An 18,731-nucleotide genomic window follows, 5' to 3' on the forward strand; every position below is an offset into this window, starting at 1 on the left:
GTGGGAAGTGTAGCAATTGAAAATATCACCTTCTTCTCTTTTACTCTTCCTGCTCATAATTCAAAGAACATTGAGAAGCTGGTTATTGTTCATTCAAGCTTTTTGCATGCTATATCCCACAAACACAGGTAAGTATTGTAATATTCTTTTGCTTTTAAGAACAACCATGTTTGTTCCTATAATCATGTTGATTAAACATGAAATTCTTTCTTTATATATACATATTTATTTATTGTGTGTGATTCTTTGTTTTGTGACATGATACATGAGCTTCCATATCAAACCATTTTCATATTTTCCATCTTCATCACTTGATGTTTTATGAGACTTTTACCTTTTCAAACTTCTTTAAATCAATACTAAACTTTTCTTTAATTAACGTTGAACATTATCGAATATTAGCAAAACTTCTATCAACTAAAAACTTCTCTTAATTTTTTTTCTTTGTTCTAATTCAGGTATATTTAAAATAATGAATTGATCATGTTTGTATCAATAAACGTCTCCTCATAATACAAGACTATTAATAAAAACAAATTACTTTTATCAAGCCACTACAAGAAAATCAATCATAAAATAAAAACCAATTTTAGAGACAAAAAATAATTAGTTGTTATAGTAATTAAATTAGAGACTATTTTAGAAACTAAAAAAAATGGTTTCTAAATTAGTTTATATTATTGTTAAATATTTTCTAAATTGGTATCTAATTAGCTTCCAAGATTTTAACTACCAATTATTTAGATTATAAATTTGGTAGCAAAAGATACCAATTTAAAAACCATTTAACAATAATAGAAACTAATTTAGAGACCAAATTTTTGTTAGTTTCTAAAATGGTTTCTAATTTAGTCACTATAGCAACTAATTATTTGTTGTCTCTAAAATTAGTTTCTATTTCATGATTGTCTTGTATTGAGTATTGTTATGATATAAAAAATAGAACAAAATAAGAGTAAATGAAGAAAAATAGAAATGAAATTGATTTAATGTGTAATTTGTTTTGTTAATAGGAAAAAGGTTGTGATAGGAGAAAAATGGAACCAAAGGTTGACCAAAAGCCACCAAAGATCATGGTAAGTAAACTTCCAGAATTGGACGTGGAAATCCTAAAGAAGAACTCACACATGCTTGTGTCACCAACAACATCTGAAACCTTAAATAGAAAAAGATCACCTGGGAGGATGAATTGTCTATGCTCACCCACCACACATGTTGGTTCCTTTAGATGTCGCCACCATCGATCTTCCGACATGCGTCGTGGAAAATCGATTGGTTCCAACCTCGCTGAATTGGGTTCTAAAGCTGGTCCAATCAGTGACTCACTCCAAGCTCAATAGCTATTATGCATAGGACTTTCATCTTTCTAAGTGTAAAACCTTTTTACACATACATCCATACATTTACACAAACAACCATCACTCCTATAAACTTTCCCAATCATATCAAAACTTACTTCTACTTCATCTTCAATTTCTCTCTCTACTCATTTCAAAACTCATAATTCAATCATGGTAACACCTAACTCTTTATATTTTTATCAACTTATATCTTCATTATATATGTAATACTAGATGATGTACAAAATTCATAACATACAAATATAAAAAAATAAAATATTAGAATTCATTGAGAGGTACTTATGTTATTAAAATCGTATTTGTCCTGTCCTCACACAAACCTTTATAAAAAAAAATTGAGAATGGAAAGTCTTCAAAAATATTTAACAAAATATAGTAACTTACAATATTTGGAAGCTACAAAATTAATATAATTTTTTTATTAAGAAATTATTTTAAAAATTAATAACTTTCCTTTAGTGTGATGAAGATGTTTTATTTCTTCTAGAATTTAAAAGGATTATAATATGTTAACAACTTTCAATATCTGATAAAAAAAACTTTCATAATGTTTAATAATTACGTATATTATTATTTTATTATAAATTTTATTTTTAAAAGGGTTATCAAATTGTTGTTTAAAGAAAAGTGTGTGGCAATTATTTTTCATTTTAAAATTGAGAATGTTAATTTTTCTGGTTTAGTTAATGTTTTAAAAAATAACATTCATGGTTAAGTGCGTTTTTAAATTTTAGATTTTTCACACGATTGTTTATGCCAAGAAAGTGAAAATCTCATTTTCTTTGTTGAATTTTTAAATATGATAAAAATGTTATAATACTTTATTAAATCATTTAACTCGAGGAATAATAAAAAATATGATAAACATATCATGTTATTCTTTAATTTCAAATATATATATATATATATATATATATATCTAAAAATATTTGTTTGAACAATTTTAATCCTTCCTAATAAAAGTCATCATTTTCGTGATGAAAGATTATCAAATATCAATTATACAAGACTTAATAATTGTGAATAGTCATTATTATTAATTAAAAAATATATTAAATAATCAAATTAAAAGGAGTTCAAAATATTGAAATAAGATTAGAAAAGATAATAATAGTAGAAAAAAATTATTATATAGATTTTTTTTCAAAATTCAAACCCTAAATCCTACAAAATTCATGAATATGAAAAACCTCATTGTTAGAAAGCAATTCATCCATGTCATCTTATAGTTCGTCATCTATAGCAAGTATGTATTGGAGAAATGTCTTACCCTCATCCAAGCTTAAATTTTTTTTTCCACTCATCAATTAACCTTAATATATCATTGATTACATCATCAATTATAGAAACAATATAATAGTTATCATTATTGATTTCATCATAAGTTATAGAAATGTTATCATTGTTATCATTGTTTTGGTTAGCCATTATTCTTCTCTCTTTCTCCATCAATGATCACTTAAACTCAATATTATTTCTTTTGTAACTCAAGACAAACTATACATCAACTCAATTAATATATTCACAAATAACCACAATTTTGATAATACATGTTGTATAAGTTGATATGTTGTAATTCTTATATTTTTTGTGGTTGTATTGAAAAATTTGGGGTAAGACAAAGTCGTTGTTCTTTATTAATGAAACTAGGAACAACACCCATGTTAATGTTATCTAGGGTTACGTCATGGATACTTTTTCTCTTCTTATTTTTCTTTAGGCCATTTTGATGATGTCTATATTTTTTAGCGTGACTTGCAATTTGAGTTGAAGTTTTTGATGGAATGTAACATTTTGAAATGCTTTTCCAATCTCCTGAGCTACACTTTTGGAGTCCAATAAGAAATAACCTGTAATGAAAAACCTCAAAGTTAATTCATCAAAAACTTTAATTTAAATTCGATCTTACAAAAATGTATTTGTAACTTAATATTTATATCTAATTTTATACATTAAAAAATAAGACTAAAAAGTTGATCTCATAATTAATAATAAATTCATCAAATTTAACATCAAATTTAATAAAATATATTATATTTCTATAAAACACATTTTTTTAATTAAAATTGAATAACCTCACACTAGCTCTTGGAATTTTTAGCCATTTATATATCCAATATAACAATATAACGTAGAAACAAGGAAAATAAAATACTAGAATTTCATTGAAAATGTACCTATGTTCATTTTCTGTCCGGCGCTCATAATGCTTGTGATGTGACTTCGATACGGGAGGTGTTGAGTGTTTTAAATAGTTAGGCATTTGAACCCAACCAGACGGAACATGTTCGAATATAATAGTGTTTGGTGATATGGCAGAAACATGAGTGGCAGGAACCGTTGAAGGAGTAGGAGCGTGATTGTAACCAAATATATTAGGGGAAATAGGTTGAGTGGTTAGTGTAGAAAACTCATAAGCAAATCCCCCATTATCCTTAAATGATGTAGATTTATGAGGTGAAACATTTGATATAGAGACCGTACTTGCTCCAATACAAACCTTTATAGAAGAAGATGTTCAAAGTTGAAGTTATTAAAATCATCAATCTAGTCATAAAAATATTAAATTGAGTATCCTAACTTATGAAACTACAAAAATTTTACTTTCAAAATTAATAACATTTGGTATGATGAAAATGTTTTAGCTCTCAAAGATTTTAAGAAAAATATATAATATGTTAACAACTTTCACTATATCTAATAATGATGTCATATATATATATATATTGAATAATTTTAATATATCCTATTAAATTCATAATTTTCGTGATGAAACATTATCAAATATCAATTATATAAGATGATTATGTGAGTCCTCATTATCATTAATTAAAATATTATATGAATAATTAAATTAAAAGTTGTTCAAAATATTGAAATAAAATTAGAAAATGATAATAAGAATAGGAAAAAAAAATCATATTGAAAATATTGTTAAACTCAATTTTAAACCTTAGATTCTAAAAAATATTGAGAAGAATTTGTAGATATAAAATACCTCATTAGTAGTAGAAATCAATTCGTAACCACTGAAGCCAAACATCTTATTGAAATCATCATCAATTATAAAAACTACGTTATCGTCTTTTTTCCACTCATTAGTGAACCCTACTATCCTATCGATTTCATAATAAAAAAAATGACATCAGTATTATCATTATTGATTTCACAATCAATTATAGAAATGACATCATTGTTTTGGTTAGTCATTATTCTTCTCTCCTTTTCAAGAATAATCACTTAAACTCAATATTATTTTTTTTTCTCTATGTTATACTCTCCTTTGAAATGTGTTTTCTCGTCACACACTTCTTATATCTATAAGAAATTGTTTGAGTGAAAAGAAGATTTTAAATAATATTTTTTAAATTTTAATATTATAAAGGATCAAATTGGAAAACAGGTGTATACAAAAAGAAATCTTCTTTTATATATTGTTATGTTTAAAAGTCTTTAATGATAAAAATAACCTCTTATACTAAAAAGAAGTTAAATAACCTAAAAAAAATTATTTATAAATTATTTATCCATTGAAATTAATCACTCTTATTAACATACTTAATCAACTAACATAAATATTCTACGAACCAACAACTTAAATTAATTAGTTACTTTATTAAAGAGAATTAACTCACTTAGTGTCGTCAAAGGATATGTCGTGGATACTTTTTCTCTTCTTATTTTTCTTTAGACCGTTTTGATGATGCCTATATTTTTGAGCGTGACTTGCAATTTGAGTTGGAGTTTTTGATGGAATATAATATTTTGAAATGTTTTTCCAATCTCCCCAACTACAATTTTGAAGTCCAATAATAAACAACCTGTAATGAAAAACCTCAAAATTAATTCATCAAAAACTTTAATTGAAATTCAATCTTACAAAAATGTATTTGTAAGTTAATATTTATGTCTAATTGTATACATCCAAAAAATAAGACTAAAGAGTTGATCTCATAATTAGTAATAAGTTAATGAAATTTAATAAAATAAATTATATTTCTATAAAACACATCCTTTTTTTAATTAAAATCGAATAACGTGAAACTAACTCTTTGAATTTTTAGCCATTTATATATCCATTATAACATTGAAATCAGGAAAATAAAATATAAGAATTTCATTAAAAATGTACCTATGTTCATTTTCTGTCCAGTGCTCATATTGCTTGTGATGTGACTTCAATACGGGAGGTGTTGAGTGATTTGAATAGTTAGGCATTTGAACCCAACCAGACGGGACATGTTCAGATATAATAGTGTTTGGTGATATAGCAGAAACATGAGTGGCAAAAACTTCGGAAGGAGTATGAGCGTTTTTGTAACAAAACACATCAGGGGAAATAGGTTGAATGGTAGGTGTAGGAAACTTAAAAGCAGGTTCCCCATTATCCTTAAATGGTGTAGATTGATAAGGTGAAACATTTAATATAGAGACCCTACTTGCTCCAACACAAACCTTCATAGAAGAAGTAATTCAAAATTGAAGTCATTATAGTCATTAATTTAGTCATAAAAATATTAAATTAAGTATCATAACTTTAGAAACTACAAAATTTTACTTTCGAAATTAAAAATATTTGTCATGATGAAAATGTTTTAGCTCTTCAAGAATTTTAAAAAATATATAATATGTTAACTACTTTCACAATATCTAATAATGATGTATATTATTATTTTAATTCAAAAGTCTTTTACTTTTATTTTTATTATTTTGAATATAATATTTTATTACTAATAGGTTACCAAATTGTTATTTAAAAAAATATGTGTTCCAAATGATTATATTTCAATTCAAAATTCAAAATATTTAATTTTTCTTGTTTAGTTAAAGTTTTCAAAAATAACATTCACTCTTAAGTGTTCTTTTAAATTTAATTTTTTGCAAGATTGTTTATGGGAAGAAAGTGAAAATCTCATTTTTCTTACTTGTTAAATTTTTAAATGCAATAAATATATTATATTACTTTATTAAATCATTTAACTTGAGAAATGATAAAAAGCTATGATAAAAATATGACCTAATAATAATTGTACTTGAGTAGTCGATTAATTAAAAAAATTATATAAATAATTAAAATAAAAGGAGTTCAAAGTATTAAATAAAATTGGAAAATGATTAACAATAGGAAAAAAATATCCTATTGAAAAAATTCTTAAAACTCAATGTCTAAACCTTAAATTCAAAAAAGATATAGAAAAAAAATTAAATTCAAAAAAGATGGCGAAGAATTTAAATTCAAGAAGATATAAAGAAGAATTTAAATTCAAAAAAGATAACGAAGAATTTAAATTCTAGAAGATATAAAGAAGAATTTAAATTCATAAAAGATAAGGAAGAATTTAAATTCAAGAAGATATAAAGAAGAATTTAAATTCAAAAAATATATAAAGAAGAATTTATAAATATAAAATACCTCATTGTCAAGCAAAACATCTCATTGATATCATCATCAGTCATAGAAACGACGTCATCGTCTTTTTTTCACTCATGGGTTAACCCTAAAATCCTATCGATTTCATCATCAATAGAAATAATGTCATTATTATCATTATTGATTTCACCATCCAATGTAGAAATGAAATCATTGTTTTGGTTAGTCACTATTCTTCTCTCTTTTTCAATCAAGAATCACTTAAACTCAATATGATTTTTGTTCTTTGTTATACTCTCTTCTTCTTTGAAATGTGTTTTCTTATCACACTCTTCATCTATTTATAAGAAATGAAATAGTTGAAATGAAAAGAAGATTTTAAAAATATTTATTATGTTACAATTAAACAATTTTAATTAATGAATGTACTAGATAGAGTGCTCGTGTGCTCAGGACTTCGGTCTAAGTATTTGGGTATGGTCAGTTCGGCTTTGGACCCAAAAGCGGGTCATGGACTCGGCCCAGTTTCATTGATAAGCCCGGTGGATAATAATTAAAATAGAGAAAATAATAAATTTGATCATATGTTAATATAAAGTTGTTAGTTAAATATATATGTCAATATATTAACCTTTTAGAATAAATATATGTGAATATATACAAGAGTTGTTGGTTAAATAAATATACGCATAGAGTTATTATATTGAATAGATAGAGATATTAGTTATATGGTGAGCACCCAAGATAAAAGTGTACGAGATTCTCTTTTGTTGTTAGCCCCGTGAGTAAAGGTCTCCGTAGGCAGAATATTTTTCTGTTATATATGCTTTCAGTTGAGATTATATTTGCATGAGTAAAAGCTGTTAAAGGGATAACTATAAAAGGGGTTGAGACCCCCAGTAAAGGTATGTTGTTTCTGAATACTAGAGATTGGAACTTATTATTATTGTATGCTCACACTGACTTAATCGTCGTGTGATCAATTGGTAGAGTCCCCTTTGTCTCAGTGGAGTGCACCAAGAGGAGACAGATTAGAAGCAGAGTTTGCCCATCCAGCCAATCCGAAGGTCAACCGAAAAGAACAATGAATAACTTAGTAATTATTGTTTATATTTAAATATGTGAAGCAATTCAATTATGAAATTGTTTGTAAATATTTTCTATTAGGATCCACTTAAATTTAAGTTGTTGATATTTCTTAGGATTTAGATAGATATTTTATCTTCAAATTTATTCAAAAATGTCTTATTTATTTTATCTTAAATTCATTCAAATAGATGATAAAAACTAAAATACCAATTTACTTAAGATGTAGTTTATTCCAACCACGGTTAACTTAAAATATACGGGAAAATGAAATTTATTATTATTAATTGTTATAAATGATTAATTAATAATAATTTATAAATATGTAACAATTTATTTATTTAATATAAATCTATAACTCTATAGTAATTAATAACAGTATGCAGTTTTGTAATTTTTTGGTGTGTATATTTTTAAGTATTTTGCTTTTCATAATCTAATAAATATTTCATCTACATAATCAAAATGTAGTTACTTGACACTGGTGTTAGCCTATTTTCTAATAATAAATAAATAAATGAAACTCAATTCCGTAATCCGTCTATACCTTCTCGTTTTGATAACTCGTGAATTTTAAAGAAATCGGCAGTCCGTCTGATACCGTAATTCTGCTTCATTAAATTATGTCTTAATTGTATATATTTATTCTTTTCATGGTAAGTTTTATGTTTAGCTATAGTTATTGTCGATGGACAGGCCTTGCGGGTCGGCCTGTAACCCACTACTAAAAAATGCGGGACGAGTTCACTAATCTAGCCGGCTAAACCACTTAAGCTCACCTCGCATAATTTACCACGTGCATCAACAACGGGGCGGGACGGCTTGGCCCGCTAACCTGCATAAATAAAAAAATTATTATTTTATTTTTCTTTAAAACAAAAATCATACCCCACTCACTAATTATTACAGTGTGACATTTATTTTATTTTATTTAAAAAATTGAATTTAATGTATTAAAAAAAGGAATATTTTATTTTAATCATCTAATAGGATTAATATTAAGAGTGATAGTGAATTTAATTTTAAGTAAACTTATATTTTTAAAAAAATCAATTAACTATTAATGTATAAAGCTTTTTTAACTATTAATGATGTGAGAGACAAATGATAATGGTGGTAGTTTGTACAGCAATAACAACGCCCTTCAATTGGGGTTCTTATTATAAAATAACTGAGGAATTTAAAGATGAAGAGAATTAATGTAGTATAACTGGAGAATTTATTAATTAACTGCAGTAATAACATAGATGCTATAAGATTTTTTTTTGGTTAGATTTTATCTAAGGGTTATCAAATAAAATTATTAAGGGCTCTCATTTCTTTATGTCTTTATATCTTTATATAAAAGAATAACTGAATAATTCTTATTGAGGACCTAATATAATTAAAATTAAAATATATAAGTTAAATATAATAATTCAAAGTAATATATTTTTCTCTCACGCGTGATTTAATATAAAATAATACTATTTAAACATTAACTATTTTTATTAATTATATTTTGTAATACTAACACATTTCATTTATTAATAACGTTTTCATATTTTTTATGATTTTTATTAATAACTTTTTAAGAATGATAAACAAGATTACTAAAGAAACATACGACATTCATAAAAAAATTATAGACAATATTAAGAAACATTTCGTTAGATTTTGTTGCAACTTAAAATAAGAAAAAGAAAAAAAGAAATTGACTGTAAGTCAAGTCACCCGAACAAATAATTCGTTTGTTTCTCTTCCGTCATCTGTTAAAGTTTTTTGGGAGTTTTCCACGGACTCTCGTCCTTCAACAGGTGACCTATTCCTTCGGAAACAAATGATTTTGTTTAACATCAAAGTCACAACTCAATAAGAAAAAAAATTAAATTAATTACTGAATGGGTAACACTTACAGTGTGTCTTGTTGAGTGTCTATGTCGTCGGTAACAGATATGCCTTCAGTTCTTCCTAGTGATTCTTGCAAATTTCCAATGAATTTTCGACAAAGATTAATCAAAACATAGAAAGAGAAAGAAAAGTGAGAATGAAAGTATGCTTTACATGAAAAAGGAAAGGAAAGAGAAAAGAAAAGAAAATGGGAAGTAGGGTACAAAAAAGAAAGTGGGAAGTAGATGTTGGGAAAAACGGGTAATTTTCCCACTAAAACAAAACCCTAACAGAGCTACCCGACAAATAATATTGAATAAATAAAGCGGAATAATAAAAGAGATAAAGAGGAAAAAACACACCCAAAAATTGTTAACGGAGTTCGGCCTGTTTAGCCTAATCTCCGAGCACAGCAAAAACAGCTCACTTTTATTATTATGGGAGAAGATATTACAAATTGGGATATCTAACAGTGAAGGAGGAAAGTTTAATTTATAACCCTCAAACCTCCTTCCCAAACAATGAACCCACCGATGTGGGACTTGGGATTAAGCCAAAATCAACAAATCTCCTTAATTTCAAGTCCCACCTAAAACAAATCTTCTCAAAACATAACAAAAACAAACTTTACAGTGCTTCAAATTTGCGCCTCCGGACGCCAACTTCAAATGTGCAAGATATTAACCAAGTCTAAACAGTGTTCAAACTTGGTCCTTGTAACCACCCTGGTGAGCATATCTGCAGGATTCTCCGTAGTGTGAATCTTCTGGAGAACAATCTCCTCTTCTTCGAGAATCTCACGCACAAAGTGATAGCGAACATCAATGTTCTTCGTCCGTGCACGAAAGACTTGATTCTTTGCTAAATGAATAGCACTCTGACTGTCAGAATATAACTCAAGTTGTTTCTGACCAACTCCCAAGTCTTTAAGCAACCCATGAAGCCAAATTGCTTCCTTCACCGCCTCTGTAATCGCCATATACTCTGCCTCTGTCGTAGACAAAGCCACCGTGGACTACAAGGTAGACTTCCAACTAACTGGCGCTTTTGCTAAAGTAAACAAATAGCCAGTTGTAGACCGTCGCTTATCCAAATCACTTGCATAATCAGAATCACAATATCCAACTATGCATTGACCAAGTGATTCATCTTGCTCAAATGCCAATCCAACATCTAAGGTATTTTGGAGGTACCGTAGAATCCATCTCACAGCTTGCCAATGACCCTTGCCCGGATCATGCATGTACCTGCTAACAACACTCACAACCTGTGAAATATCTGGTCTCGTACACACCATTGCATACATCAAGCTTCCAACTGCATTTGCATATGGGACTTTCGCCATGTATTCTCGTTCTTCATCAGTCGTCGGAGATAAACGACTACTCAATTTCAAATGAGGAGCAAGTAGGGTACTTACAGGTTTTGTATCTTCGTGTATACCAAAACGTTGTAGTACCTTCTGCAAATACTGCTTCTGTGACAGCCAAAGTTTTCCCCTTTCCCTGTCCCTGTTTATCTCCATGCCGAGAATCTTCTTGGCTTCCCCCAAATCCTTCATCTCGAACTCTTTATTCAACTGAGCCTTTAACCAATCAATCTCAACTTGGCTCTTTGCTGCAATCAGCATATCATCAACATATAAGAGTAAGTAAATGTAGGAACCATCTTCAAGTCTGCGCAAATACACACAGTGATCATATTTGCTTCTCTTGTACTTCTAATCCTTCATGAACTTATTAAATCGTTTGTACCACTGTCTCGGAGATTGTTTCAGTCCGTACAACGATTTGCTAAGTTTACAAACCCAATCTTCTTTACCATCAACCTTGTATCCTTCTGGTTGAGTCATATAGATTTCCTCCTTCAAATCACCGTGTAGGAACGTGATCTTTACATCAAGTTGAGCAAGCTCCAAATTCAACTATGCTACCAAGGCCAACAAAATTCGAATGGAGGAATATTTAACAACTGGAGAAAATACCTCGTTATAATCAATTCCCTCCCTCTGAGAAAAACCTTTAGCAACCAACCTTGCCTTGTAGCGAACATCTTCTTTATTAGGAAATCCTTCTTTCTTTGCAAATACCCATTTGCACCCAATTGCCTTCTTACCTTTTGGTAATTGTGTCAGCTTCCACGTCTTGTTCTTCTTCAAAGACTGCATCTCCTCTTCCATCGCACCTGCCCAATTACCACTCTATGAACTCAAAACGGCTTCTGGGTAAGTGGATGGAATGTCATCAACAACTGGAAGTGCATAGGCAACCATATCCATGAAACGAGCAGGCTTTTGAATATCTCGTCTCTGTCTTCTAACTGCAATTGGCACTGATTGCTGTTGAGATTCTTGGGTAGGAATCTCTTTCTCATCTGACTCTTCTTCTGCCATAGGAGAGTCACTTGTGGTGTTTCGTGTTGGGATCACCACTGTCGGCTCAAACTCCACATGCTTCGGGGCACACTCCACCTGTTGTGGAGTACTATAAGCTCCTTCTGGATTTACCTTCTTTAACATGGCAGATTCATCAAAGGTAACATCCCTGCTGATAATCGTCTTCTTTGCCTCTAGACACCACAAACGGTATCCCTTCACTCCAGGACTAAAGCCCATGAAAAGAGCTTTCTTTGCCCGTGGATCCAACTTTGATTCAATCACATGATAATATGCAATAGAACCAAAAACATGCAAAGAATCATAATCAGTTGCAGGTTTTCCAGACCATACCTCTAACGGGGTTTTGCCATCTATAGCAGATGATGGCAAACGATTGACGAGATGTTGAGCGTATGTCACAGCCTCAGCCCAAAACTATCTGCCTAACTCAGCATTAGACAACATACAACGAACTTAGTGTCTTGTTCATACGCTCCGACACCCCATTCTGCTGTGGTGTTTTTCTAACAATGAAGTGTCGAACTATGCCACAATCTTGACATACCTTCAGGAACGGATCACTCTTGTATTCTCCTCCATTGTCTGTTCGGAGAACCTTAATCTTCCTTCCTGTCTGATTTTCAACTTGAGCTTTCCACTTAAGGAAAATTTCAAGCACATCATTTTTGTTTTTCATAGTAAACACCCAAACTCTCCTGGAAAAATCATCAACAAAAGTGACAAAATAATGCCTACCTCCGATTGACGGAGTCTTGGCAGGTCCCCATACATCTGAATGCACATAATCCAGAATACCCTTGGTATTGTGAATTGCAGTGTCAAACTTCACTCTTCGTTGTTTTCCCAGAACACAATGCTCACAAAATTCAAGTTTGCAAGCCTACGTACCTTTCAACAGTCCCTGCTTGGTAAGAATTTGCAAGGATTTCTCTCCAGCATGTCCCAACCTTATATGCCACAACTTCGTTGCCTCAACATCCTTCTTAAAGCTAGAAGTTGTTGTCGCTACTGTCCCCACCACTGTACTACCTTGATAGTAATACAGATTGTTCTTCCTCACGCCTTTCAACATCACCAGTGCTCCTGAAGTTGCTTTAAGAATTCCATCTCGCATCGTCACAACTAGGCCTTTAGATTCTAAAGCCCCCAATGAGATGAGATTCTTCTTCAACTTTGGCACGTACCGTACATTCCGCAAAATTCTTGTGGATCCATCATGATTTCGCAACTTGATTGAACCTATCCCAGCTGTCTTACATGGATTATCATTACCCATGTAAACAACCCCACCATCAAGTTCTTGAAATTCAAAGAACCAATCCCGAATGGGACACATATGATAAGTACAACCTGAATCCAATATCCACTCATCTGGATACGATGATGCTGAAAGCGAGACAATTAAAGAGATATCTGATTCCACATCACTTTTGCATTCTGCAACATTTGCATCTTGTGGAGCCTTCCCTTTCTTCTGCAGTTTTGGACAGTCTTTCTTCCAGTGTCCTTTCTCGTGACAGAAAGCACACTCATCTTTGGCAACGGCTCGACCTTTAGACTTAGACCTCCCTCTTCTCCCCTTTGTTTGACTTTGCTGACGACCTCTTTTCATCACAAACTCAAAATATTGTATTCAATATTACAAACAATTTCAAACAACCCAAGGCGAACCTTTAGCTCTTGATACCACTTGTTGGGAAAAACGGGTAATTTTCCCACTAAAACAAAACCCTAACAGAGCTACCCGACAAATAATATTGAATAAATAAAGCGGAATAATAAAAGAGATAAAGAGGAAAAAACACACCCAAAAATTGTTAACGGAGTTCGGCCTGTTTAGCCTAATCTCCGAGCACAGCAAAAACAGCTCACTTTTATTATTATGGGAGAAGATATTACAAATTGGGATATCTAACAGTGAAAGAGGAAAGTTTAATTTATAACCCTCAAACCTCCTTCCCAAATTGAAAACTATTCTTACATACATTTTTCTTAAAATATTTCAAATAAAAATTTTGTTCACAATTTTTTACCTAATATCTTTAAAATTTTAAAATTGGAAAATGTAAAGATTTATCAAAATTTAAAAAAGTAAAATATTCTAAGATTTTTGAAAATTTAAAAATTTTGAAAATTTGAAGTGTTTGAAAAAGTCATTAGGGTTTGAAAATTTAAAATTTAAAATTTGAATTTTTTTTTACAAAATAGGAAATGACACAATGCCCACAATAATGAAATAAAATCAAATATTTATATGAGGATAAAATAGGAAAAAATTAAGGAAGTTAAAGAGGGGAATCCCCTTTATATATAAGTACATAACATTTTGTTAGCATCAGAATGTATTTTGCCGGAGAAGTCTCATCGTCCCTTTGCAACTTCAGTCACCATCATCTGGTAATATGATGATGCCACTGCAGTTTCGAAATGAAAACGCACAGCAATTTTAAAAATGGGGATGTAGGACATCAGAAATGGGAAAAATGAAAAGTGATTTTAACAAAATAGGGCAAAATGAAAAAAATACCAAATAGGCCATGAGCAGAAAGATGGAGCGTCGATTGAGAGATGAATATCAGAATGTTGAACTTCGATTGAGAGATGAATATCAAAATATTTGGAGATGAAGACAACAATGTTACTGTAGGAATGAAATTGTAAATATAAGCAACGTACAAAAACTGGGAAATGTGTAAAATTCTGAAAATGTGAAAATAATCTATACCTACTAAGTCTATGTACTCTCCTCTTTCTCCCTCTTCCATCTCTCCAATTTTCTTTCAATTCCAGATCACCTTTAAGTACATAATAAAATTGGTCTAACAATTTTTTGAAATTTTAAATTTTAAATTTTGAATTTTTTTTAAAAAAAATAATTATTTGAAAATTTTAATTTTTTTGAAATTTGAAGTGTTTCGAAAAGATTTTGGGGTTTGAAAATTAAAAAAATTTAAATTTTTTGAAAAAATAGGAAATGACGCAATGCCCATAATAATGAAATAAAATCAAATATTTATATAAGGATAAAATAAGAAAAATACCAATCTTTACCCATACTCTTTCGTGGATGTAGAAGCAGATGCAACTTTTTTTCGATGATGTAACACACACCGAATCCGGATTACACATCACTCTTAACAATGTTCCTTCGCATTGGAACCTTGCGCTTGAGGGTAAACACGACAATGATAGGAACACATACGGGAAATAGTGTCCTAAGGTTTAGTGTCTTCCTCTTTCTACCTTCTTCTAACTAAGTTTCTCCTTGTTTGATGATTGTGAATAAGTAAATCAGATTGAAAGTAACTTTTCCGTAAAACTTGGGTTAATGAGAATATATTTTAGTCACTATTATGTATGATTTTATTTAAATCCATAAAACTGTTTCCAGAAAACGTCTTATGATAAAGGACTTTCATCATTACCCTCTGCCTCCTCTCATTGAGTCCTTCTTATACCTCCAGTCACATGTTTCAATCACAATTTCATAAGAAAAATGTCAAATTAGTGTTTCACAAATTGAAATGCACATAAAGAGATTTATCGATTGTTGTGATGGTGTCTGCAACTCCTTTTGTTAAAAGTCATTCCCCTCCATCTAGTCACAAACTTCAATACGATTTCATAAGACAAATGTCAAATTAGGTTTCGACAAAGATTAATCAAAACATAGAAAGATAAGAGAAGTGAGAATGAAAGTATGTTTTACATGAAAAAAGAAAGGAAAGAGAAAAGAAAATGGGAAGTAGGGTTCAGAAAAGAACGTGGAAAGTAGAGTGGGTACGTGGTTTTATGCATAGTGAAGATATCCAGATCCAATGAGGATGAAAGACTGCTTCTTAAATCAATTTGAAAACTATTCTTACATACATTTTTCTTAAAATATTTCGAATAAAAATTTTGTTCCCAATTTTTTTACCTGATATCTTTAAAAATTTTAAAATTTGAAAAAGTCAAATATTGTAAAAATTTTGAAAATTTGGAGTGTTTCAAAAAGGCTTTAGGGTTTGAAAATTTAAAATTTTTAAAATTTAAAATTTGATTTTTTTTTACAAAATAGGAAATGACACAATGCCCATAATAATGAAATAAAATCAAATATTTATATAAGGAAAAAATTGAGGAAGTTAAAGAGGGGAATCACCTTTATATATAGGTGCATAACATTTTGTGGTTTTACTAACTTGAGCATCGGAGTGTATTTTGCAAGAGAAGCCTCATCGTCCCTTTCGAACTTGAGTCCCCATCATCTGGAGGGAGGTTGACCAGAGATCATCTAGAGTCCGACCAACTGATCGGAGATCATCTAGAATCCGACCTACCTGCTTGAATCTTCTCAAGTTAATATGGTCGTGCCCAAGTCAAATAGGTCGGATCAAGTTGGACTCACCTGATGATGTTGTTGATACTAATTTTATCACTTTATTTTTTAATTTTCATATTTATATGGTTAAAAAGTAAAATATATAATTAAATCTATTTGTACAAGTATTTAAACTCAAATACGATTTTAAACTACCGAATTCAAAATAAATAAAAATTAAAATACAATAGTGTTTTTAAAAAATATTATTTTTACATGATTCTTACACTTTGCTATTCAATAAGTTAAATGTAACATTTAACTTTTTAAAACTATAATTTATTTTTGATATATTATTTATGATATTAAAATTTTGATGAACTGTATGTTCAAAAAAAAAATATAGAGATTTATAGATATATGGTATTTATTTTTAAATTTAAAATTATATATACATGAGAAACTAATGATTAAAAAACTAATGATTAAAGTTAAAAATATTTTTTTTATATAAATACAAGTGAGAATACAGGCGCGAAAGCTTTAGTGTATACGCATTTTTTTTATTTTATCATTACAAGATATGTTACATCATTAAACAATAAAAAAAAATTATTATTTATTTTGTTACATCATTAAATAATAAACAAAAAAAATTATTATTTATAAATAACTTCGTAAACCATTTAAAAAATATTTTTCTAAAAGTTTATGTAACGTCTCAACCTTTAAATCTAACAATACGATGAAATGGAATTTTCTTATAATTTTAAAAATTTGTTACCTCCTTAAAAACAATATTTTCTAAAGAAAGAATAACTTCATAAATTATATATCTAAAAAAATAAATAAATAAATATATATATATATATATCTAAAAAGAAAGTAGAAAAAAATATTAAAAAATTAGAGAGATTTTTTTTCCATTTAAAAATATCTTTAAAAGAGATTCCATTCTTCCAATTTTATTTTTCTTTTTAATAATTCTTAGTTTTTATTTAACTTGTGTTATTTTCTTTTATAAAGTTTTATTTACATAAATATTAACATTTATTACTGGGAATTAACTGCAGTAATAGCATAGATGTTATAAACTTTTTTTTTGTTATATTTTATCTAAGGGTTATCAAATAAAATTATTAGGGGCTCTCATATCTTTATGTCTTTATATCTTTATATAAAAGAAGAACTGAATAATTCTTATTGCGGATTAATATAATTAAAATTAAAATATATAAGTTAAATATAATAATTCAAAGTAATATATTTTTCTCTTACGCGTGATTTAATATAAATAATACTATTTAAACATTAACTATTTTTATTAATTATATTTTGTAATACTAACACATTTCATTTATTAATAATGTTTTCATATTTTTTATGATTTTTATATCTTTTCTCTTCGAAAATTTAAAAATTTTAATTTTATAAAAAATGAAATAAAAGTAATTTCTTTATCCAACTTTTGAGTTCAAATGAGACACTAATAAAAAAAATCATCTAATGGAAATGTTCTACCAAAAAAAAAATAGTTAGGCAACGTATTATCTACAACCATTAGTAAAGATCATTCCTATAACTGTTTCTTGCGCATTTTTTTAATTATTTTATCTTTGATATTTTTATTTTTTTGACGTATCAAATTATTAATATTTTAACAATAAATAAAACCGCATGTCAAGGTTTGAGTTAATAAAAACAGAATAATTACTTTATTTCTTTACTATTTTTTGATACATGTAAAAAATAAAAATTGTAAAATTAACTAAAAAAAGAAATAAAAAAACAAGTAATTATTCATTTAAAAGGAGTCTAAAAACATGGAAACTAAAATAAAATATTTTTATTATTCCAAAACAATGTACACTTATATAATAATAACAAAAATACAATTAGTATAAATATAGAAATTAAAATCTTATTTTATAGATATACCGTATTTATTTTTAAGATTAAAATTATACATACATGAAAAACTAATGATTAAAGTTAAAAATATATATTTTTATATAAATGTTTTAAAATAAATTTAATACTACAATAAGCTTATATTTTTTATCTTTTTATGAAAAGTGAAAACGAAATCAGAAAATGTTTTTCATTAGACAAAATAGTTTTGAATAAAATAATTTTTTAAATAAATTTATCAAACTAATTTTAGTTTAAAAGAAAGTTAAAAAAAATAAAAAACTGAAAAATTGATATATATATTTAACTAACAACTTTATATTAATATACGATCAAATTTATTATTTTCTCTATTTTAATTATTATCCACAGGCTTACGAATGAAACTGGACTAAGTCCATGACATTAATTAAAATTGTTTAATTGTAACAG

The 18,731-nt window shown here is 28.4% G+C and overlaps 1 long non-coding RNA gene across 1 annotated transcript; it reads left to right on the forward strand.

Annotated features, from left to right (window-relative positions):
* LOC137833074 (uncharacterized) lies at nucleotides 1-1,466 on the forward strand. The gene is made up of 2 exons (XR_011084669.1): nucleotides 1-128; nucleotides 1,014-1,466. It is a non-coding gene; the product is annotated as an uncharacterized lncRNA (long non-coding RNA).
* The last annotated feature ends 17,265 nt before the right edge of the window (nucleotides 1,467-18,731 follow it).

This window comes from Phaseolus vulgaris, chromosome 6 (assembly GCF_000499845.2).
Source record: "Phaseolus vulgaris cultivar G19833 chromosome 6, P. vulgaris v2.0, whole genome shotgun sequence".
Taxonomy (NCBI): Eukaryota; Viridiplantae; Streptophyta; class Magnoliopsida; order Fabales; family Fabaceae; genus Phaseolus; species Phaseolus vulgaris.